The sequence below is a fragment of the Mustela nivalis genome (assembly GCF_964662115.1).
Source record: "Mustela nivalis genome assembly, chromosome: 1".
NCBI lineage: Eukaryota > Metazoa > Chordata > Mammalia > Carnivora > Mustelidae > Mustela > Mustela nivalis.
In genome coordinates this window covers 213092196-213099954 of record NC_139020.1, presented here as the reverse complement: position 1 = coordinate 213099954, position 7759 = coordinate 213092196, and the positions used below count along the sequence as shown (strand labels likewise).

The 7759-nt window shown below is 47.3% G+C and overlaps 1 long non-coding RNA gene across 1 annotated transcript; it reads left to right on the top strand.

Moving 5' to 3' along the window:
- Nucleotides 1–1481: 1481 nt before the first annotated feature.
- LOC309871250 lies at nt 1482–2376 on the top strand. Its single transcript, XR_014315149.1, has 3 exons — nt 1482–1739; nt 2007–2144; nt 2261–2376. It is a non-coding gene; the product is annotated as an uncharacterized lncRNA (long non-coding RNA).
- The last annotated feature ends 5383 nt before the right edge of the window (nt 2377–7759 follow it).

Below are 7759 nucleotides of genomic sequence, written 5' to 3'. Positions count from 1 at the left end.
GCCTCATCGGATGCTCCTGGTTCCATGGTGGTATTCAGACAGCACATTTGTGAGTTCAACTTCCACAAAATGAGCAGCCCCTTTAGAGGAATTCCATACTGGGGAAAGAATAAGTGAGGGCACAAATCTCTCCATTGTCACAATACTGCATCTGAGTATAGTTATACATTCATGTCTTCACCTTCCCTAAAGACAAGCTTGGGGGGCGCCTGGGTGGCTCAGTGTGTTAAGCCACTGTCTTCGGCTCAGGTCATGATCTCAGGGTCCTGGGATCGAGTCCCACATCGGGCTCTCTGCTCAGCAGGGAGCCTGCTTCCCTTCCTCTCTCTCTGCCTGCCTCTCTGCCTACTTGTGATCTCTCTCTGTCAGGTAAATAAATGAAATCTTCAAAAAAAAAAAAAAAGACAAGCTTGGTTGTTGAATTCACATACGTGTCATCTACGCTGTCCCTATTACAACAAAAGTTGGTTGATTAGGTAAAGGGGCGATATGTCTCAGAAAATAATAGTAGCTTCTACCACGTCTGGACATTGTTTCTAGTCCCACGCCAAGCTGCACTACAGCCTGAGGCAAAAGGAAAAATCAGTAATGTGGATCCCATCTTTATTTAAAATTTTGATAATTTATTCATGGCAGATTTTTTACATTAATTTTCATTCCATTAAAACATTGCATTGAAACATTATCTGTCTTGATTACTGAGGTGGGTTTTTTGGGGGGGGGTTGTTTTGTTTTGTTTTTTGGAGCCGTCTTGAATTTTGCACCTGTGGCAGGTGCACTGCTTATCCTAGTTCTGGCTCACATTATTTATTTCTACCATCCATCCACACCACATGAATTTCTCATCATAGTGCTTTGAGAAGGTACTACTATTATCACCATTTCACAGGTGAGGAAATTGAAGCACAGAGAGGTTTACCTGTACCCCAAGTCCCACAGCAGGAAGGAGACATATCTGGATTTGAACTCAAGCTTGTATGTTTTTTGACTCAGAGTCTGCTTAGTAAAGCAAAACAATAAACTATGTTATGAGGTGGGTTCTGAGCTGAGGAATCAAAAGCTCTAGTCTTGAAACTGACCTCTGCCCCACGCTCTTCTGAGTCCTCCATTCCTCTGGAACTGACCTTAAATATTCTGAACCTCCCCTGTTCCGTCCCCAACTCAGTTTATTAGTTTTCTCTCTCCTGATTCAGCAACAGCACAAGGTGAAGATGGGAAGAGGTAGGTTCCAGCCACCGCTTCTGTGCCAAGCTGGATGTGAGAGACCCAGGAAGAGTTTGGGCCAAGTGGGGAGACCCTGGAGACCACAGCGAGTGTTCCTCCTCACTCCAGGAAACCCCAAGCCAGTTTTTGGGCAGATGCCAGACTTTTATTCTGAAGTCGAGACCACAGCCTATGAGGTAATCTTTGGAGATGCATTCCAGGCTGAGTCCCATTGGCCGTCTGGTGAAGCCCCTCCTCGGGTTCCCGGTGCCCCGCCTTCCCCAAAGCCCATAAAAGTGCACGTCCCTGCTTCGGCAGCCACTAGTCACCTGCATCAGCCCACAAGATTGGAAGCAGGTGAGGTGTACAGAGGAAAGGCCACTGCCCCGTGGGGGAGGGGTGGTCTGAAGGACGAGGGACCCCCAGGGAAGGGGCTGGTTTACAGATCAGCCCATGGACATTTTCCAAGAAAGTGACAAAGACGGCAAAGTTGGAGGTCTGCAAAGCGGAGACTTACGGGGTTGACTACCTGGGAGGTAAGTCAGGGGATAGCCACGAGGTGGGGAGCACATATGAGTCCTGGTCGCGGCCTCTCCGTGTCTCCCCCACTGCCATTCTGAAGTGCCCCGGGAACAGAATAGGAAGGTAAAGAAATCTGGGGGAGGGGGCGAGTCAGAGAGACAGAGAATAGAGGGGAGTGGGGTGAGCCAAGGGAGGAGAGGGAAGCAAGTCAAGTTTTCTTCAGCACCGAGGCCGAGCACAGCTCTCCAGCCGCCACGGAAGGAAATTGCTATCTGTTTCAGCACCGAGACTCCGGACAGCGCCTCTCGGGGTCCAGGAAAGGAACCGCGATCTGCTTCAGCACCAGAGCTCCGGACAGCTTCCAGCGGGGTTCGCGGGCCGACTTCATTTCAGCTCCGGGAAACCGGACAGCTTCCCCGGTAACCGGGGAGACCTCTCGCCCTGCCCGGGGGAAGAGAGAGGGTGGTCGGAGACGTCTGACGCTTCTGGAGACTTGCCCCTCATTTAATGGATGTTTCAACGAATTATTTTCTAGATCAAGCCGGTGAAAAGAAACCGCACACATTAATCCGTAATTCCCAACAGGTGAGACGGCCAGTCGGTCCGACTGTGGGGGAACGCGCACCTGCTACGATGACGTTGCTGGGCTCTTTCCAGACTTGTGTGGAAGCATTGTGCCAAGGGTTTTATATACATTAAATGCCATCCTCAACCCTAGGACATGGGTGTTATTACGCCCAGATGACACTTGAGGAAACTGAGACTCAGAGAGTGGCAGAGATAGAACTAGCCCAAGGGTGAATGAAGCTGCAAGTCAAGCCCACATCTGTCCAACTCCAAATTCCATGTTTCTGACATGCCTGGGTGGGAGGTGGGCCCTTGGGGATCAGACCCTGCCTCTCTCCAGGGGGACCAGGAATGGAAAAGAGGAGGCAGTGGAGAAGCAGGAAGCCCAAATGTTATGGCTTGGCTCAGGTGAGAGGTAAGAGCTGGAGGGGGTTCTCAAAGGTGGGGAGAGGGTGACGAAGAAGACTGGAGTGGTTGTGGTCTAGTGCTGTGTGGAAGACTAGTGATTTTGTTGTTGTGATGTACTATGACAACAAGTCACAGCTTCCTCATAGCGTAGACTCCCGTCGACCTCCATGTGAGATGGACAAGCAAGTGTGGGGGACAGGGGATCAAAGAAGGATAACTTACATCACGAGGAGGGCTGGCTCATTCCATGGCACAAGGATAAGGGAGGGAATAAAACAGGGGCATGCACCCCATAAACACAGAACAGTGCGCCATATATGGTATTGGCTATGTCACTTGTACACCCCACAAGCCAGGAAATACAAACTATCTGACTCTGAACCTAGAGTCCATAACAATCTTACTACACTTTCCTGGGGAAATCAATGAAGGAACGGCATGTGAAGCCTTCCCTAGACCGGAATTCTTTGGAGACGTCTCAATAATGATTCCAGGAATGTTATTTTTCTCCCCCATCCTTCCATCAGTTCCATGGACCAGTTATAGGACAAGTATAAATCTATGCCCAGTAGGCAAGTTGTGACCTCAACAGGACTCACCCCCAATTCCCTCTCACATCCTAATCAAGTCACAAACACCACAGCAAGCTTATTCTAGCCTTAGAGATTTTGCCATTCCCTCAGCTTGGAAAGCTCTGCCCTCTCTCCATGTCAAGTATATATTAGTCCCATGGACCCAAGTCCCATAGACTTGAGATATCTTCTCCCCAGCACTTCAGTTATTTTTGTGTTATCTGTCTGCAGGACTGTCTGTGTCCCCCATCACACTGTGAGCCCCATGAAAGCAGAGATTGTGTTTGTATTTTCACTGCTGTGTCCCCAGCACCCATTTCAGAACCTGGCACACAGCAGGTGCTCAATAAACATTTGTTGAATCAATAAAGGCATCAGAGACTAAACCAATACATCAATCAATAAGTAAATTGATGGCTTCAGCACACACATAAAGATCTTGCTTCTCCCTGGTCTCACCCACAGAGATACCATAGGGTGATGGTTGCTGCAGGTGTTTATTGGGGGAGTATAATTAAATTTGTGGACACTCAAGGGCCAGCCAGCCAACTAATAGCCCCAGGAGAGAGCCAGGCTCATTTAATTAGCAATTATGAGGCATTGATTCCTCATTAGCTCCGGCAACCCCTGTCTCCCTCTTCAGTCCCAGACAAATGAAATCTTTCTCTCTCCCAGGAGGACTGCCTCAGTGGGTCCATTAACAAGCAGAGAAAATACAATTACAAGACACCTAAATGCCAGAGGCATTTCATGAATGGGGTGGAGAGAGGGTGTTCAATGTCTGGGTTAAGGCTAATTGTGAGAGATTTTCTGGTATATTTAGAACCACCCTCTGGGAATGGGAGAGCTTTTGGATAGGAAAAGACACCCAGATACTTTATACTTCTCCTTAGAGACCCTAGTGAAAGGAGATTCTGCCCTGGTAGCTCTGTGAATGCCTCCCTGAGTGTCTCACACTTACCCCAAATTAACCATTCCAAATTGAACACCCAGTGCACCCAACCACCAGTTTGCCCCTCCTTCCATGTCCTGGCATTGTGGCAGCCTTTCTACATCCCAGAGACCCTCCCCTCCTCATATCCACCAATCATCTTGCCCGAATTCCCCCAAGATTAAGTCATTCTGGTTAAATCCATCCTCTTCTCTAGCCTCCTGTCTCCACCATGTTGTGGTTCCTTCCCACCTCCCCCAACACATACACAGGCAACTCATTCTCTGTACACGTTAAAGAGTCTTGTAGCACACAAATCTAATTGAGTTCCAGCTTTGCCTTCAACCATTCCAAGACTCCCCTTACATGCAGGATAAAATCCAAATATCCCCACACCGCTTGCATGATCTGCACCTCCCTGCTGAGAGTAATTGCCTATCATTGTCCCACCAGCTACACCAAAGAGCTAGCCCACTCAGGGCCACCTCTTACCTGCATTCTCCAAATTTAATATGAGGACGATCCCCCTGGGAAGTTCACAGAGAATACAGATTCTCCGGACCCTCCCAATTTCAACAAGCAGAGGGGAGAGAGATCCAGAAATCTGCATTTGGATCAGTTTCTCCACCAATTCTTAGGGAATTCTTCCTTTGGTTAAAAAAGACTCCACCAGGGATCCTGGGTGGCTAAGTCTGTTAAGCAGCTTACTCTTGCTTTCAACTCAGGTCTTGATCTCAGGGTTGTGAGATCAAGCCTTGCATCAGGCTTGCTCAAGATTCTTTCCCTCTGCCCCTCCCGCTGCTTGTGCACTCGTTCTCTCTCTCTCTCTCTCTCTCTCTCTCTCTCTCTGAAATAAATAAATATTTTTTAAAAAACTCCACCAACCTTTTATGACCCCCACCAAAGACCTCTGGGGAGAGACCTCAGCTAATCTCATGAGTTTTATCTTCATAGCCCCTCATGCCCAGCTAAGTACCAAGCAAGTATTCAGTTGAGATATGAATGCTGGTTTCTGAGCCCCATTACCTTCACCAGACATGAAAGGATGAAGGCCACACACACCTATAAACATGAGCCAGCTCCCACAGCGTTGCTTGTGGGCCGAAGGTACAACCCACTGAGCTGTCTTATGGTACTTGATCCATATCCACTTATCTTAATTTGGGAACCCATGAAAACAGAGACTCAGAAAGTGTGGTTTATTAGGAAGATGGTCCTAGACAGTAGGAGTCAAGGGACCAGAGAATGAGGCAAAGAAGTGGGGAAAACTGATACACAGGGATGTACTACAGTTACTCTGATAGACTCAAAATAACAGTTCTTGAACACAACGGAAATAAATTTTTCCCCTTTGGCTCAGCAATTTCACGCCTAGGCTTATGTGGAAGAGAAAATGAATATGTATTTCCACAGAATGAATTTTACAGAAACAGCCTTAAGAATTTTATTCGTAATAACCAAAAACTAACTGGTGAGTGGATAAACAAATAATGGTACATCCACACTGTGGGTTACTCAGGGGGAAACAAAGAAACAAACTAATGATACAAACAGCAGCATAGAGGACTGGAAAAGTCATGTTAAACAAAAGGGGTCCAGACACACATTCGTGATTCCATTTGCATGATACTGAACACTGGACAAAACTAATCTGTATTGATAGGAATCAGAACATTGGGCTGGGGCACCTGGCTGGCTCATTTGGCAGAGCATGTGACTCTGGATCTTGGGGTGTGAGATCGAACCCCAACGTTGGGTGTAGAGATTACGTTTAAAAAAAAAAAAATCGGAAGTTTGGATGCGTCTTGGGGGAGTGGGAATCTATCAGAAAGAGGTCCCAGGAACTGTCCGGGGTGCTGAACATGTTACTTTTGTTTATTGACTATGTACAATTGCCAAAAATCATTGATCTATGCACTTAATTAAGATCTGTGCATTTTACTATATGAAAAATCAAACTTAATTTTCTGGTTAAAAAAACCTTTTAATACATTTATTTCATGTCACATAACTGACTGGGTGTCAGGCCCCAGGCTCCTCCTATGTCATTGCTGACTCTCCTGTCACACTTGCTCACATGGTCTACTATGGTGCGTGATTTATTGGAATATTCCTTCTATTTTCTGAGGCCAGATGTGCTCAGCTAAAAACTGAGGGATCTAGTGCTGCAAGAGAGGAGAGAACATTTGCGGAGGAGAGCTAGCAATCCTACACCTATCTCATATAACAGTTGGGAATCCATCCAGTGCCGTTCACAATTTCCAAGCCAGTTTCCAACTGAGGCCTCCCGTAAGCCTGTATCTCCAGGCTCACATTTCAAAATAGAGTTGTAAGCTCCTGAGGAGGAAAGGCGTATGAATGGGCAACACGACGGATCTGCCTAAAAGAGACACCCATATCCTGGCTGCTGCTTCAAGACCCTGGAGAGACAGACAAGGACAGAACAAATAAAACAGATAAGCCAGCTTACAGTGGATGCAACACAATTCTGAAAGCAAAAAGCACCTGTGGGAAAAAGGAAGAGTTTGCCGTACAGAGTTATCCACTTAGATAATGTGGCCAGAATGAAGTGCCTCAGATACTCATGGCAAGCATGTGAGACCCTGCCTTCGAAGCACTACATGGGTTGAAAATTAAAATTGGCCAGCTTTTGGCACATGACTGTTTCTTGGCATTATAATAAGTTTGGAGAGCACCAGGCAAAAAGACTGTGGTGGGATTAGAGACCTTTTCATGGGCCAGTAAGGCAAGGAGGGAAGAATGATGAACAGGGACATAGGGCAAGACCTTCCCCTCCCACGCAGCCTCCCTATCTGTAAAAGTGGTAAGATTATGGCTTCTCTCTTCAGGCTGTTGTACAGATCAAGGAGATTGAGTGTGTTCATGTGTGGCACTATGCCTGGTACCTAGTAATGCTCAATAAATTCCAGTGAGGACGATGGCAGCAGGGACAGAGCAGTAGGTGGATAGATACGCAGAAAATTATAAAGGAGGATAAATAATGGACTGATGGATAGATGGAAAAGGAAGGAGGAAGCATAGGCAAGAGGGACCCATTTCTGAGCCCCAGGCTAGAGGCCCATCAGTTGCTCTTGAGCAGCTTATGAAATGCCTGGACCTCTTCCTTATCAGTTCTGATATTCAAGGGACACTATGCACCTGCTTTGATTGCCCCAGGGTCTGGAATCAGGTAACTAGGGACACCCCCATTGTCCAGGAGCCCAGGAAGTTACACAAATGAGCCAAACCCAAGGAGTCCAGGAAATCTAGCTAACCTCACACAACTTGCCACATTTAAGGTGCCCCCCTAGAGCTCCATCTTACCGTCCACCTGCCCCCTCCCCCCATGCACACCCTTTTCTTATTTGGAACTCCAGGTAGCAAAGCGTTCATTTCTCCAAATGTCACTGTGTTGTGTCCTGCCATCAGAATAAATCTTGTAGGCTCAGGGAGGCTCAGTTGGTTAAATGTCTACCTTTGGCTCCGGTCATGATCCCGGAGTCCTCAGATGGAGTCCCGCATCGGGCTCCCTGCTCAGCGGGGAGTCTGCTTCTCC